Source organism: Nansenia antarctica (assembly GCF_963989245.1).
Source record: "Nansenia antarctica genome assembly, contig: SCAFFOLD_25, whole genome shotgun sequence".
Classification (NCBI taxonomy): Eukaryota; Metazoa; Chordata; class Actinopteri; order Argentiniformes; family Microstomatidae; genus Nansenia; species Nansenia antarctica.
This window is the reverse complement of record NW_027662493.1, coordinates 2125973-2143903: the sequence shown is the minus strand read 5'-3', so window position 1 is coordinate 2143903 and position 17931 is coordinate 2125973.

Genomic DNA, 17931 nt, shown 5'->3' with positions numbered 1-17931 from the left:
GATGGTCCCTCCAATTCACTGACTAGTAACTACTGACTAGCTAAGAAACAAAAAAGAAAAACGTGATATATAAATGAGCTTCTGCTGCTAGCAAGTTGTCAAGCTAGCTGGCTACTAGCAACTAGCTAGCGAGCTGAAGTCAACAAAACTACTTTGTGAGTAAATGAAATGACAGCTGTAATATGAATAGTAATTCATGTGGGTTTTACACGATGACTAGCATGTGATCAAACACTGTAATTCTGTAGTTTATGTATGAATCTGTATGTACATTACAGACCACCTTCCATCTCTTCTTCTTCTTCTTCTTCTTTTTTCAATTGGCGGTTGACAACCACATGGTGTATTACCGCCACCGCTGGACTGGAGTGTGGCACAGGACTTGCTTCTTAACTTTACTAACTTAAATTCTTTTTAAAAGCCCTGTTTCTCTTAAAAAGAAAAACAACAACTTTAAAATCTTCCCTTCCCTTCTCTGTAAAATATATTTCATCTCAAATACTTCTTTATTTTCCTCCACCTGAGCAATAAACCTACGCCTTTCGTTATGATACTTTTGGCAGTGTATTAAAACATGTTCCACTGTTTCTGGTCTATTCCATAGACACTGCTCACAGTTGCCATCTGCATGCTTGTTTATTAAAAACAGGGTACTATTTAAATTGGTATGTCCAATCCTTAACCTGGCCAGCACCACCTCTTCACGCCTGGACCTGCATGTACTATTATCCACCCTCACTTTTGGTTGAAAATAAAAAAAGGTGTCTCCCAGAGGTCCCACTGTTCCAAATATACTGCCATTTCTCATACGATTTTGCCTTTATAATACTTTTTACCTCTGCCTTACTGTATTTAATTTCCACCTCCACTCTCTCTTTTTCTACTGCTTTCTTGGCATAGGTGTCAGCCAACTCATTTCCTTCCACCCCTATGTGAGCTGGCACCCACAGGAAAGACAATTTAAAACCTGGCTTTAACATCCCACTTGCTAATTGTAAAATTTCTAAAATAATATCCATCCTGGATGCTGAGTATGCATTTTGCATACTTAAAAGAGCAGAGCTGGAGTCAGATGCTATTACTGCTTGCCTGTTACACCCAACACTTTCAACCCATAACAGGGCAAACCATATGGCTAAAAGTTCTGCTGTGTAAACCGCCAAATTATCCGTCAGCCTCTTTGTTATAGCCAGACCCATTTCCGGTATCACATGAGCTACTCCCACCCTCCCATCACTCCTTTTTGATGCATCTGTAAAGATAATCAACCTCTGATTATACTGTTCCCTAATGTATCCCTGTACCCTCCATTTATCTACTCCCCCTTCCTGTTTTGCTTCAAGCAGTCCTAAATCTACTATCACCTCTTCAAATGTCCAGGGGGGGACTGCAGGGAATGCCACCGTGGGGCTGATATTAAAATTGCTTATGCTCATATTTACTACTTTATGTTGGATTGTCCACCCAAAGCTTTTCCCTCCCTCATACAGCCTCTTTTGGCAATCCCTCAGGACTGGCTGTGCAATATGGTCCCCACTGTGTCCCTTGAGGTTAGCCCAATATACCAGAGCAAGCTGGTCTCTTCTCAAATGCAAAGGCATCTCGCCCACCTCTACCTGGATTGCTGCTATCGGAGAAGTTTTAGCTAATCCACTACAAATGCGCAGAGCTTGATTGTGCAACATATCAAGTTTCCTTAATGTGGATTTAGACGCTGACACATAAACCACACAGCCATAATCAAATACTGATCTCATCATGCCAGTGTAGATTGCTCTCAATGCAGACCCAGACGCCCCCCACTCAACTCCACACAAGCACCTCATTATATTTAAAACTTTCTTGCATTTAGCCTCAATCTCCTGTATGTGGAAGGCCCAAGTTAACCTCTTATCAAACCACATCCCGAGGTATTTAAAAACCTCAACTCTTTCCAACTCTCTGCCTGCCAACTGAATTTTAAATTCAGGACCAATGTTCCCCCTTGAGAAAAACATAACCTTGGTCTTCTCTACCGAAATCCTAAATCCCCACTGTACAGCCCATTGCTGGACTTCATTAACTGCATTCTGCATTTTCTTAACAATAAAACCTACATTCCTCCCCTTCTTCCACAGCACCATCATCAGCAAACAAAGCCACTCCATCAGTTCCCTGTACATTTTTAAAAATATGATCTATCATAATATCGAACAATAAGGGGCTTACAATGCTTCCCTGGGGGGTTCCATTCCTTTCATACAAAAAATCCTTAATCCACCTGAACATTCTGCCCCCAACCCCCATTTCCTGCAATTTTATCAACAGTCCCTTTGTCCACATCATATCATATGCTTTCTCAATATCAAAAAAGACTGCTACCACTACCTCTTTGTTTACTTGAGCTCTTCTAATGTCATCCTCCAAGCATATAACAGGGTCCATAGTACCTCTCCCTCTTCTAAATCCACTCTGGTAACTCTGTAGCAGATTTTTTTATTCCACCCAGTAGGTTAACCTGTCATTTATCATTTTCTCCATAGTTTTTCCCACCTGGGAGGTTAATGCAATTGGCCTATAGCTGCTTGGATTGTGGGGATCTTTACCTGGTTTTCTAATTGGCACAATTAAGGACTTTTTCCACCCCTGGGGAATCACTCCCTCTACCCAAATTTTGTTGCACAGCATCAACAGAACATCTTTCCCTTTATCACTCAGTTTCTCCAACATGATATAACAGATAGAGTCCCTCCCTGGAGCAGATTTCTTTAACTTCCTTAGCACCTTAAGTAGTTCCGCTCTAGTGAACAATGCATCCAAGCTGCCCTCTACTCCATCCACCCTCACATCTACATCAGGATACCTTAACATAGTCTCTTCCCTCCCTTTCTTCTCTTCCAGACTTAAGTTGTCAGAGCTATGTACCCTAACCAATGTTCTAGCAATGACTTCAGCTTTCTCTTTGCTTGTAACAATAACATCATCACCTTCAATAAGCATAGGATACCCATATTTCCTCCCTATCCCTTTCATATTTTTAACCATTCCCCACACCTGCCCTATTGGAGTAGTACGTCCCACAGAGTCACAGAACTTTCTCCAGTGCTCCCTCCTAACCTTTGCCTTCCTAACAGCTCTCCTTACTAGTGCCTGTGCTCTCTTATATTCTGTCAGTAGCTGAAAGTTATGGAGATTCTTCAATCTCCTAAATGCTCCATTCCTTATTTTAACAGCATCTTTGCATTCTTTTGACCACCACGGTACTCTTCTATTCATTTGCCTTGGCCCTGATTTCGGTATCGCCTCCCCTGCTGCAGCCACTAAACCTGCGTTAATTTCCCTGCATACCTCTTCAATACCCCTACTCCCATCTACCAAGGACAACCACTCTTCACTTACTTCTGCAAACTTCCCCCAATCCGCTTTCTCTAGTATCCATCTCCCTCCTCTTATTTCACAATCCTTTCCCAGTTCCACCCCCACCCGAACCCTGATGGGGTAATGATCACTTCCAATTGTATTCCCTGCAAGAACTTCCCACTCACATTTATCTGCCACATTCCTGGATACTATGGTTAAGTCTAAGACTGATTCAGTCCCTCTGGTGATATCTATTCTAGTTGCAGACCCATCATTAAGACACACTAGACCCTCCTCTCCCATGAACTCCTCTATAACAGTCCCATTAGCATCATCCCTATCTCCCCATAGTGTGTTATGCGCATTAAAATCCCCACACCAGATTGTTTTCCCAGACAGATCCTTCCAAATACCTTCCAGTTGTTTAATTTCTAACTGTCTACATGGGTTATAGAAATTACTGATCAGGACTTTACCCTCCTTCGACCACACCTCAATAATGATAAACTCCAAGTCATCTCCTTTCCTCACCTCCCTGTACTGTATGCCACTCTGAATAAAGGTGATGACCCCCCCACCCCTACCGGTATCTCTGTCCCGTCTAACTGACACATATCCTGCTATCACAAAATCTAGTTTAGGAATCAGCCAGGATTCTTGTACATATATTACATTTGGCATAACCTCCAGATCTTCAACATACTTTTTAAATTCCTGCCCATTAGAAATCAAACTCCTTGCATGCCATTGGAGGATAGTTAATACCATTATTATATTTCTGAACATGACTTTGATTGAGATGATTCCTCGACACTACTAGTACCTGATTCATTAAGCGCATCTACTACATCTCCCCACTCCATCCCTTGCGCATTTAAGTACTTTCTGGCAGACTTAACTATAATCTTAATTCTATCTGTTCTACTATGTATTTGGGCAGCTCCATTGATAACATCAGCAATAAAAAGCACAAAATCAATTTTCTTTACAATCAATGTGTCATCCTGAATTTTTCCACACGCTGTAGGCCTACTTTCTCCTCCCTTCATGTTATTCCCTTCCTTTGCCACAGAAACTGGTTTGGGGATTTGCTTAACTGCTTCTGCATAAGACAGCCCTTTCTCAGCTTTAACCCTTTGAACTTCTCTCATGCGTTTGAATACCTCACACCCCCCATATGCTGCACTGTGATTGCCACCACAATTACAAAATTTTTGATTTGCCCCCTCCCTGCATTCCTCATATTTGTGTTCTCCTCCACATTTACTGCATCTTATCTTCCCTTTGCACACTGCCGCTATATGCCAGAATCTTTGACACTTGCAGCACCGTAACGGGGGAGGTATGTACACCTTCACTTCGTAGCTCATATAGCCAATGAACACTCTCTCTGGGAGGCGTTCTTCCTCAAAAGCAAGCAAAATTGATAGACTATCGCAAAGAATCCCATCTCTTTTAGTCTTTAATCTCCTCGCTTCGCTCACCTTTACATTTTTAACTCATTGACTGCCAAAGACGCCAATTGGCGTCTTATAGAATAGTAACGTTGACTGCCAAAGACGCCAATTGGCGTCTTATAGATTTTTTTTTTTTTTTCGCGGGGATCGCGTTATTGACATGTTCTACACCTAGCGAGTGAATTTCAGACTTGGGTGTAATGTATTTCGGTCCCAGATGGGGGCAGTAGTTCGATAAAAGCCTGGAGAAGGAAGTGGCTTGCTGTAGGTTGTAGTAATGGCGAAACGGATCAGGGTATGTGCCAAACGCAGCGCGGAGCATTGCGGCGCGGAGCATTGCGGAGCATCGCGGAGCAGCGCGGCCATCGCGCGACTCTTCAAACAGTTCAGAGTCGGATGATACAGAAAAAGTGCAGGAAAAAAAAAAAAAAAGCTAGTTTTCTCTGTTTATTGGTCAAAATCAGGTGTTTTTGCTGAAACCACCCTATGTTCTACGGCCGATTTCTAAACACTCAAAGAGGCTAGAAACAAACTTTCTTTTTCTGATGAAAGAAGAGAGTCTAAAGTTTTGGTAGATATGTTCAATGTTTATGTAGTCCGAAAAGTCAATATTTGGTGGGCTTCAAAGTTCAGCGAAAATGCCCCAAAAGTCTGGCAGTGTGGAGCTCTCTGCTCTGAACATGGCTGGCAGTCAAAGAGTGTTAGCCTTCACCTCTTCTACTGAAACTTTAACCGGGATACCGGTTATAACTCCTCTGCTTCCTTTTTGAACTTTTACACTTCTTACTTTCTGACCGTTCAATACAGCTACCTTGACTGCTTTCTTTAGCTGTTCCTCATCCTTGCACTCCACCAACAATGAACCATTTCTTAACTTCCTAACACTCCTCACTTCCCCAATTTCCTTATACACAGTTTTAGTTATTTGCATAGGACTCCACCCATCAAATGTTGCTCCCTCTTTCTCCAGAGAAACAAACACCTTAAACTCTTCATCTTTTCTCATAGCATTTAATCCAACCTGATCCTCTCTTTCCTGTTTTTTCCGCTTGTTGCGACCCGCGTGCTCGTACTACGGTGGCCGACAAGGGCAAACGCGCTGCAAATACCGGAAACGCGCTACATATAGAGAAACGCGCTGCAAATACCGGAAACGCGCTACATATAGAGAAACGCGCTACATATAGAGAAACGCGCTGCATATAGAGAAACGCGCTACATATAGAGAAACGCTGCAATTCAGTTCACAACACAACGGAAGTGTTCTCACAACGGAAGTGTTCTGGGGGGGAACGGTAAGTGGAACGGACCGGAGACGTGTTTTTGAAGAAGTTCCGAAAAGCAGTTCTGAAGAGGTTGTGGAGTGAAGAGGCGACATAAAAGGTACATATTATATTTCTTATTTATGTCTGCAGATAACGTGCTGTATTTCAAACCGAAGGGCTCATTCTATGCCCTACACCCTACGAAGGGTTCGTAGAAGCTTGTGCAGTGGAGGGATTCTTTATTGGGAATTCACAGCCGACTGAGGCACTCTCCCCTCCCGCGACGGAGGGTTATCAGCCTGGCTGGGGTTCCATACTATAATTGTGTTAGTATTAATGTTAATACTATAATTGTGTTAATATTAAATAATAAACCATATCAATGCCTGTCTTCCAGGCTGCCATGTTTTGTCCTTTCTGTGGCCAAGATTTGGGGACTGTTCAAGTCTTCTGTGGCTCATGTGGCAAAAATGTACAGTTTTTGGCAGCACCTGAAGGCAACAGTGAGTAGACATGATGATTGTATTTGAGTTTGTTTGCAGAATATGGGGTACAACACACCTTTGGGAATACTAATGCAATAGTTTTCAGTATGGAAGCCTACTTTCCTGAATGTAAGATTGAGGTCATGATTAGATTGTAGACTAATTTATTAGAAATGTAAGTTATATAATAATTGTATACAATTTCTCGATGCATATGATTAAACAGTTGGGTATAGGGAGTGTTTTTGAGTCCCACTGCCATGGGGTAGAAACAGGTCTTATGGCCTGAACTTTTGGTCTTGATAGACCTCAACCTCTTACTAGCAGGGAAGGGGTTCAAACAAATGGTGTTCAGGGTCAGAGGGGTCTGCCATAATCTTTCCTGCACTTCACCTGGTACTCAAGGCGTATAAGTTAAGTCCTGAAGAGAAGGCAGATCAGATGATGTGCTGCAGCTTGTCCTAGCAGAAAATGTTGTCTTTATTATATTTTTCTTTCTTTTTGTTTATCAGGCTCAGCATCAGACAGCCCCACAGAAGAGGATCTGATTCGAAAGTACTTCCATGATGGCTACAGCTACGATGACATTTTGGATTTCCTGGCAACGACTCACAATGTTAAAATGAGCCTTCGCTCTCTGAAGAGCAAATTGAGAAGTTTCTCTTTGTGCAGGCAAACAAATTACTCTCCTGTTGCTACTGTATGTTCTGCCATACAAGAAGAGCTGAAGGGACCAGGCCAGCAATATGGTTACCGTTCGATGTGGCAGACATTGCGTCAGAAGTACTCTCTGACAGTGAGTAGGGATAAAGTCATGGCTTTGATGAGAGAGCTTGATCCGTCAGGAGTTCAACTTCGTGCAAGACGAAGATTTGTAAGGAGAGTTTACAGCTCCTATGGACCAAACCATGTCTGGCATGTGGATGGCTATGATAAATTAAAACCATACGGTTTGGCCATTAGTGGCTGTATAGATGGCTACTCCCGCAAAGTGCTGTGGTTGGTGTGTGGAGCAAGCAACAATGACCCTGGGGTCATTGCTCAATACTACCTGCATTATGTCTCAGAATGTGGGGTCATACCAATGCGGCTTCGCACGGACTGTGGCACTGAAAACGGCACAATGGCGGCAATCCAGTGTGCCTTAAGATCTTCACACACCGATGACTTTGCTGGGGCTGCCAGTCATATGTATGGCTCCTCAACAGCAAACCAACGAATCGAAAGCTGGTGGTCATACTTCCGCAAACAGAGGTGTCCTCAACTTTTAAAATATTTCTTACACCCCTAGTAGGGAACACAGTATATCTTAAAATACCCATGGAATTTCATTCGTTCTGATTACTTGGTGGTACATCTAGTTGTTGGAGCATTGATTTCCATTCCACTGAACTGATCAGAAACACCTTAAAACACAGAGGGACTCCTTCTATTTAGTAAATACCTTTTGTGGCACTGCAGGTTTTCTGTTGTTTGATGATCATTATGCTAATTCTAAATCCATTACATGGAAATGCATCACCTACAACAAACTACATCTCTAATTTGAGTGTTTTTTCAGATCTCAATTCTGGATGGACCTCATGAATGACCTGAGGGAGGGAGATTTGTTCAGTGGCAGTCATGAGCACACATGCCTAGTGCGGTTTGTGTTCATGGGTGTGCTACAGCGGGACCTTGATGAATGCAGGGAAAAGTGGAACACACACACCATCAGACCTGTTCACCAGTCTCGTTGTCCATCTGGGAAACCAGATGTCATGTACAACCTGCCTCACAGGTTTGGTTCTATCAATGAAAATTATGTTTTCATTCTTGTACTTCTACATTCACAATTTACATGTACTTCTAATTGTCTAAAATGCAATCAACTGTAGTTGCCTGTTGAGTATGTTATGACACGGGGGCGAGGGAGCTCAAGGACACGACACCGGAGGCAGAATACAGTGTTAGCCCCGTAGGGTATTTCTTTACAGTGCAGGTGGGTGGAAACACAGATGATGAGTCCGGAGGTTTCAGCCTGGCGGGCTGGGGGTTTCAACCTGGCGGGATGGCGGTAGTGGTTGGCATGGGCTGTGGAGGAACAGGAAAGCAGGGTAAGTCTCCACGGTAGGCCAGTACACAAGATATCAACGAATCACAAGAATAGGCACAAGAGCAAAGTTCATAACTAATCACAGAGGATACTTGCCAGGTCATTCTTAGGGAAGAACTGACGATGAATGAAGGGAGTCCAGGGTAGATGTAGCCAGAGGGTTAATTGGGAGTGGAGACAGGTGTGTTGGTTTGACTGTGGCTGGATAACCCTCCAATCACCGGGAACGAGCTTCACCTGCGGCGGAGAGCACGCTGTGCTCGAGTTGTGGGGGCGGGTGCTCGAGCTGTGGGGGCGGGGGAGGGCGTGTGTGACGGCCCAGCCGTAACAGGACCCCCCCCCGAGGGGGAGCCTCCTGGCGACCGGCCCGGAGCCTCCGGGTGGGCCCGATAGAAGTCCCTGAGGAGGACTGGGGACATGATCTGGGACCGGGGAATCCAGCTCCGTTCCTCTGGGCCATATCCTTCCCAGTCCACCAGGTACTGGAAACCCCGGCCACAGCGACGAGCCCTGAGGAGCCTCCTTACCGCCCACTGGGGGTGGCCATCCACCAACTGAGGAGGGGGCGGTGCAGGGGCTGGTGGCATCAGGTCGCTGGCGACATGGGGCTTAACCCGGGAGACGTGGAACACCGGGTGGATCCGACGGAGGGAGTGAGGGAGGACCAGCCGGATGGCAGCGGGGTTGATGACCCGGTCGATGGCGTAGGGGCCGATGTACCTCGACGCCAACTTCCGGGAGGGGACATTGAGGGGGAGATCCGCCGTGGAGAGCCAGACCCTCTGGCCCACCTGGTACACCGGAGCTGGAGTGCGACGACGGTTGGCGCTTCGGGTAGTTCGGGCGGTGGCCCGAAGCAAGGCCGAGCGTACGGAGGTCCAGACCCGACGACAGCGAAGGAGGTGTGCCTGGACTGATGGTACCGACGCTTCGCCCTCCTGGGTAGAAAGCAGGGGTGGCTGGTACCCCAAGGAGCACTCGAAGGGGGACCGGCCGGTGGCTTCATTCACCATGGCGTTCAGGGAGTACTCCACCCAGGGTAGGTCCTTGCTCCAGGAGGATGGATGGAGGGAGGACATGCAGCGGAGTGCCGACTCCAGGCTCTGGTTGGCTCTCTCCGCCTGCCCATTGGTCTGGGGATGGTAGCCGGAGGAGAGGCTGGTCGTGGCCCCAATCCCCGAACAGAAGGCCTGCCACACCTTGGATGTGAACTGGGGGCCACGGTCGGAAACCACATCCTGGGGAAGCCCGTAAAGCCGGAAGACGTGGGTGGTGAGTAGCTCCGCTGTCTCCGCCGAGGTCGGTAGCTTTGCCAGAGCTACCAACCGCACGGACTTGGAGAAGCGGTCCACGATGGTGAGGATGACCGTGTTGCCTAGGGACGGGGGAAGGCCGGTCACGAAGTCCATGGCGAGGTGGGACCACGGTCGACCGGGCACGGGTAGAGGCCGCAGCAGTCCTGAAGGCGGCCGGTGGGATGCCTTGCTGCGAGCGCAGGTAGGGCAGGCCGAGACGAACTCCCTGACGTTCGCGGCCATGGTGGACCACCAGAACCGCCGGCGCAGGAAGGACAGTGTGCGTAGGGCCCCAGGATGGCAGGCGAAGCGGCTGGCGTGGCCCCACTGCATCACCTTGGTCCTGACGGCGTCCGGGACGAAGAGACGGCCGGGGGACCCCGGTCGGGGATCTGGCTGGGTGCGCTGCGCAGCTCTGACCACCGCCTCGATCTCCAGGGTGACCACTCCAACGACCCGGGAGGATGGAACGATGGTGTCAGGAGTGATGGGTTCCTCCTCTGCGGCATGGAGCCGAGAAAGGGAGTCAGCCTTGGCGTTCAGGGAGCCCGGACGGAACGTGAGGTGGAAGTTAAACCGCCCGAGGAACAGGGCCCAGCGTGCCTGACGGGAGTTCAACCGCCTGGCCGACTTGATGTAGGTTAGGTTCTTGTGGTCCGACCAGACGGTGAAGGGGTGCTCTGCGCCCTCCAGCCAGTGCCGCCACTCGTGGAACGCCTCCACCACCGCCAGCAGCTCGCGGTTCCCGATGTCGTAGTTGGCCTCGGCGGAGGTATAACGGCGGGAGTAGAAGGCGCAGGGGTGCACGGTCTGGTCCTCCGATCGTTGAGAGAGCACGCCACCGACGCCCGTGTCTGAGGCGTCCACTTCCACAATGAAGGGCCTAGAGGGGTCTGGGTTGATTAGGACCGGCGCCGAGGTGAAGAGCCTCTTCAGGTCACTGAAGGCAGCGCTGGCTGCTGGTGTCCACGTGAACTGGCGCAGGGGGGAGGTGAGGGCAGTGAGGGGGGCGGCTACCCGGCTGAAGTCCCGGATGAATCGCCGGTAGAAGTTGGCAAAGCCGAGAAATGACTGCAGCTGTTTCCGGGTGGTAGGTTGGCCCCACTCGACGACGGCCCGAGTCTTCTTGGGGTCAGGGCGAGTCAACCCACCCTCCACGATGAGCCCCAGGAATTCCACAGAGTGAGTGTGGAACGAGCACTTCTCAGCCTTAATGAAAAGGCGATTCTCCAGTAGGCGCTGGAGGACTAGGCGGACATGTTGGACATGCTCCTCAGGGTTCCTGGAGAATACTAGGATGTCATCCAGGTAGAGGACGACAAAGATGTCCAGCATGTCCCTGAGGACGTCGTTCATGAGGGCCTGAAAGACGGAGGGGGCGTTAGTGAGACCAAAGGGCATGACAAGGTACTCATAGTGGCCACGGGGGGTCTTGAACGCCGTCTTCCACTCGTCACCCTCACGAATCCGGACCAGATGGTAGGCGTTCCGGAGGTCCAGCTTAGTGAAGATGGTGGCCCCAAGGAGGGGCTCAAAGTTGGAGCTCATGAGGGGGAGAGGATAGGTGTTCCGGACGGTGATGGCATTGAGCTCACGGTAGTCAATGCATGGCCTGAGGGTTCCATCCTTCTTCTTCACGAAGAAAAACCCCGCTGCCACCGGGGAGTGTGATGGACGGATGAGCCCCTCAGCCAGACAGTCGGAGATGTAGGTGTCCATGGCTGCCTTCTCCGGGGGGGCAAGGTTGTAGAGGCGACTGACCGGAAGTTTGTTGCCAGGGCGGAGCTCGACGGCACAGTCGTAGGGCCGGTGAGGCGGCAGGGTGCGAGCACGCTCCTTGCTGAAGGCCTCTCCGAGGTCGTGGTAGACCTCTGGGATGGAGGAGAGGTCAGGGGGAGCCGGAGGCGGTCGCAGAGGCGATGTGGGGGTATGGGCGGCACGGAGGCACCGGGCGTAGCATGCGGTACTCCAGCTCAGGATACGTCCCTCACCATAGCTGACATGGGGAATGTGGAGCTCGAGCCACGGTCGTCCCAGGATGAGCGGGGACTGGGGGGTCTTGAGGATGTAAAACCGGATCTCCTCCACATGGTTCCCAGAGACGGTCAAGGAGAGGGGTGTAGAGCGGTGGGTGAGAGGCCCCAGGCTGTGTCCGTCTAGGGCTGAGACGGAGAGGGGGGTCTCGAGGGCAACGAGGGGAACGGCAGCTGAGCGGGCCAGCTGGGCGTCCATAAAGTTCTCGTCTGCTCCCGAGTCAATAATGGCCTCGACCGTGAGGTTCTGCCCCTGCCAGGAGAGGGTGACAGAGAACCTGGCTGGGCTGGTGGTAGGTGGGGATTGAGAGACACGGCTCACCCGGATTCCCCCTTCGGGTGAGCCTGCCCTTTTGATAGGGACGGGCAGGTGTCACGGAGGTGTCCCTTCTCTCCACAGTAGAGGCACAGGCCCTGGGCCCTTCTCCTCTCCTTCTCCGCCGTGGTGAGGCGGGCTCGACCAAGCTGCATCGGCTCCTCGCCAGTGCATGGGGTGTAGGTCGACTCCCGTGCGGAGGAGGGGTTGGCTGTGACGATAGGGTCCTGGGGGCGTGGCGAGCTGGTCTGGTAGCGCCCTCTCTCTCTCCGACGCTCCCGGGAGCGCTCGTCAACGTCGATGGCTAGGGCCACTAGTTCGTCCAGGGCGGCGGGTCTGTCCCGGACGAGCTCGTCCTTGATGGCCTCACTCAGCCCCTGGCGGAAAGCAGATCGCAGTGCCCTGTCATTCCATCTGCTTCCGGCTGCCAGGGTGCGAAACTCGGTAGAGTAGGCCGCCGCGGTCCGGTTCCCCTGATGGAGTGACATCAGTCGCGCCCCGACCTCCTGTCCGGCAGTGGGGTGGTCGAAAACCCTCTTGAACTCCGTGAGGAAGGTAGCGTAGTCACCGAACAGGTCAGGGCGGGCGCAGAGGGTGGCCTGGACCCAATTCAGGGCGTCGCCGGTGGTGAGGTTGGTGATGAACGCCACCCGGGCTGCCGGCGACCAGAACTGGCTGGGCTGATGCGAGAACACCAACTCGCACTGGAGGATGAAGCCTCGGAACTGGGCGAAGGCTCCGTCGAAGGGGCGGGGGCTGGCTAGGTGGGGCTCCCGTGGCTGTCCAGTAGGTGGTGCCGGTAGCTGGGCAGGGTCAGGGAGAGCAGGGGGGGGGGCAAAGGCTGCGAGCGCGGCCACCTGTGCTGTAAGCGCTTGGGTCGTAGAGATGAGGTGCTGCATCTGGGTGGCGCGGTGCTCCTGGTTAGCCTCCTGGGTTGTCATGCGAGTGTTCAGGGCCTGGCACGCTGTAGCGGCCGCCTGGAGGAGGTGAGTGTGTTCAGCGAGGATCTGGATAGCCGTCGGGCCGGATCCAGGGGTGGGAGATGGTGCCCGGTCCTTCGTGTCGTCTGAGCCCAATTGCATGGTCAGTTCTTCTGTTCTGACACGGGGGCGAGGGAGCTCAAGGACACGACACCGGAGGCAGAATACAGTGTTAGCCCCGTAGGGTATTTCTTTACAGTGCAGGTGGGTGGAAACACAGATGATGAGTCCGGAGGTTTCAGCCTGGCGGGCTGGGGGTTTCAACCTGGCGGGATGGCGGTAGTGGTTGGCATGGGCTGTGGAGGAACAGGAAAGCAGGGTAAGTCTCCACGGTAGGCCAGTACACAAGATATCAACGAATCACAAGAATAGGCACAAGAGCAAAGTTCATAACTAATCACAGAGGATACTTGCCAGGTCATTCTTAGGGAAGAACTGACGATGAATGAAGGGAGTCCAGGGTAGATGTAGCCAGAGGGTTAATTGGGAGTGGAGACAGGTGTGTTGGTTTGACTGTGGCTGGATAACCCTCCAATCACCGGGAACGAGCTTCACCTGCGGCGGAGAGCACGCTGTGCTCGAGTTGTGGGGGCGGGTGCTCGAGCTGTGGGGGCGGGGGAGGGCGTGTGTGACGGCCCAGCCGTAACAGAGTAGCTTTCAATTGAAATACTTTTCTCTAAAAAAATATTATTTGATACAATGATACATTTATAACAAAATGTTTTAATGAAAACAGTACAGTTAGTGTGCCAGTTAACTGTTACCCACAGGTTTGGCGGAACTGACTGTGGGTTCAAAGTCCCACCACACGAACTGGGCCAGTTTGTTTCGGAGTCTACCTACAGTCCATGTGGAGATCAGCATCTCCAGGGACACTTTGAGAACCTGCAGAGAAGGCTTGGTCTGATGCAGGCCTTGACCTGGCAGTCTGGTGTACAGAACTATATCAGACTGAAGAACATGGCTGATATGTCATGATATGTGAGTACACATTTCAAAGAACAAAGTTAACCCTTTAACTACTGAAATCTAGTTAAGCCCGTTTAGTTTACTGTAGTCCAAACCCTGGGGAATTTTGTATCCCAAAGTCCATGTTGTTCTGAAACTCATTGTAATTCATGGCCATCGGTATCTCTATTGTGTTGGCGCAGGTTCTGCTCATTGGGAAGCGTGATGTCCGCAGAAAAAGCAGTTTGGGTGGTGGCTGGATCCCAGAGGGAGGCAGTGCGTCGAGTCCTGTGGCGAACATGAGGATGTCCTGGAGGAAGATTCCTGTTTGTTTCTCTGAAAAAAGTAGATTTAGTTTAGTTGTAAAATATAATATTTCAATGGAACTGCCAGCAATAGAAGATGATATCAAGATGACATAATTAAAAGATCTGGGGACTGTTCAGGTCTTCTGCAGGGTAGGGAGTGTGTTTATGATGAGATAATTAAAATAAACCTTCTGTGTCAAGAAGATAGTCTCTCCAGAATCCGAGTACACGGGTTTCTTCCTGTCGCCTTATGCACCCTGCTTCACTGAGCTGAAAAATAAAAATACCTACGGCTTAAATTCAGATGTCAATCCTCGTCTGGTTTCTTTGAAAAACATTAGGTTTAAAACATACAATACCAGCACATTTGGCATATTGGTGCACACTGCCCGTAAACATTTGACAAAGATGCAAGAAATACATTGAAAATCCACACAATTCTGAGTAAACTAGCAAATGTGTAAAGGTTGCATCTGTCAACACAGCTTACCTGTAGAAGTTGTTCTGACCCCGAGCACATTTGTCTTGTTCCTGGACTGCGGTTTGTCCTCCATCCTAGTTTTACCCCAAAAATTAGCAGTTAATTTAATGACAGTGTTATTGGCTTAGTAACTAAAACAGCACACATTACATGTAGTTTGGCTTGGTGAATTAATGCAATTATTTACAGGCATTTCATAATTTCAGGTTCACACATTCAACACTAGAGGATATGGATTTTCTTACTTGATGAGATGCTGTCTGTAAGCGTCTGGCAGGTCTGGATTTTTTTTTTTTTTTTTACTGCTGTACTGTATTGTGCTGCTTGTGCAAGAAAAGTTAATGTTGACTGTGCTGTGTTACCCTTGCAAAATGTTCTCCATTCTTGGAGTGCTCACTTCATTTGGAGTGCTCACTTCATTTGGACCGTCCCACACCTGCATACAACACACAAATGACAGATTAGATCAAATGAAAATATTATCAAAATATTGTCAATTCACTTCATTTAAGGAGAAATGCCATGATGCAAACTGACCACGGTGTCTGAAAGTGGACTGTCTCCAGATGCCAAATTAACCATTTGAACCACACCGTCATCATCTTCACTTGAAGACTGTCCACTGTAACCTTTGAAAAATAATAATTGGCATAATTGATGTGGGTATAAAGATGAATTTCACTCATTGCCTCAGTTTTACAGAGTGAAGCTTAAAACAAGGTGGAAACTTGCACTTACAACTGTTTGTGAATTGTTCACCAGGGCAAATGTACAGTGTTATTCTTTGGTAGGCCTTTCCAATGGCCTCCTTGTATTTCTCCACTGTGAAAGCGGTGTCTGTTCCTGGAATGTTTCGAACTTCCTGACCATCGGGGTACAGCAAGACATAGGCAACATCTTTCATGTCCTGGTTAAAATCTTTCAGCTTCTTTAAAGCAGCATCCAACAGTTGGTCAGATGACCATTGTGGTTGAACATCAAGGGGAAGTGACTTCCCTCTCACAGGTTTAAGGAAGTCACCTGTCCTCCTCATAATGCCAACAAATATCTTGACAGAACCAGCCTACGTTATGTCTGAATACGATCCAACGGCTAATTCCCAATAAAGAATCCCTCCACTGCACAAGCTTCTACGAACCCTTCGTAGGGTGTAGGGCATAGAATGAGCCCTTCGGTTTGCAATACAGCACATGTTATCTGCAGACATAAATAAGAAATATAATATGTATATAATATGTCGCCTCTTCACTCCACAACCTCTTCAGAACTGCTTTTCGGAACTTCAAAAACACGTCTCCGGTCCGTTCCACTTATCGTTCCCCCCCAGAACACTTCCGTTGTGAGAACAGTTCCGTTGTGTTGTGAACTGAATTGCAGCGTTTTTCTACACTTCCGTTGTGTTGTGAGCTATATGCAGCGCGTTTCTCTATATTCAGCGCGTTTCCGGTATTTGCAGCGCGTTTCTCTATATGCAGCGCGTTTCCGGTATTTGCAGCGCGTTTGCCCTTGTCGGCCACCGTAACTATCAGCTATTTCGCTAGCAAAAACGAAGGCTAACTTATTTGCGAAACAGCGCCCCCACCACCACGTCGGCGTAGCGCCGCAACTGCAGTTAGAAATGACAGAAATCCACCGACACAATCTCTGCCTCTCTCCAACCTCCTTCAACTATGAGTTTTACTCCGCTTGCCCATCACACAGGGTGTCATATATATATATAAATATATATATATATATATATATATTATGTCATTTTCGGTGTCACTTTAACTTGTGAACTTACCTTTAGCTGTCACCATGATTAATTGTAGACACATCACACTCGAGGGAGTGCTGTTATACTGAATATCAGCACGGCTGTGATTCGGTCGTAGGTACGAGGTTCACAGCCATGATATTCAGTATAACAGCACGACCTCGAGTGTGATATTGCTTAATTATGACCATATACAACAGTTCTACAGCGCAATGTATTAGTTAACAGTAATAAGTGACAACAGATTATGATTTGTTTGTTTATTTAATCATTTATTTGGGCTCCGTCAACAAAAAATAGTTCCGCAACTGGACTGTTGCCTAGTAACCTGAACACAAACATCTGCAGGCTAGCTACTTTGTATTAACGGTCATTTCGGAGTGATACATAATAGTTAAAAGTCCCAGTGCTGTTATACTGTATATCAGCACTCATGGAATGCCTCTTGTCCAATCAAATTACTTGGTCAGAACTAACTGGTGTATAATTTTCATTAAAAATTTGATAAATATTCTCAAAATTACAATGGGGTTAAATCACAACCACTTTAGTTATCTAAAAATATGATATGGGCTATACTCTACTTTCACCGCTAGATGGTGCTGTCTCGCCAGTAAAGTCGTGATTCTGATTCCAGGCTATATAATGTGTAATAACCATGTTTCTATCTGAATTAACAATAATAGAAAACGACCCGTACTGATTTATTTAATTTGGGTTACGCTTAAATGTTGCTTAAAAAGCACAACTCAATGCTGATGGTGGTTTAAAAATAAATGTTCAGGTACCAAGAATCACTTTTATTTCTGTCACGTTCAGTAGTCTACATATTTGATATAAAATACAGACATATGTTAGAGGTTGCATTATGACATTTATTCCATCATCTACACCAGGACGTGTTGAGTCACATCGTAGGGCTCAGTGGGGTGTCTTGCTTTGTCTTTTAAGAAAACAACATAAAAATACTTTTTGACCTATCTCTGGTACAATGACAATGGTAGCTGTCAATTCACAAGCAGCTTGTTGACAAGTCATAGCACACATGAATAACTGTATCTTCTGTATACCTCTCAACATGGCCAGAATGAGCAAGAGGTAGGCTAAAATAAATGTAATAAAACTGACCAAATATAGAGCCTCTTTGACCTCAGTGTGCATTAAAGAGCAAGT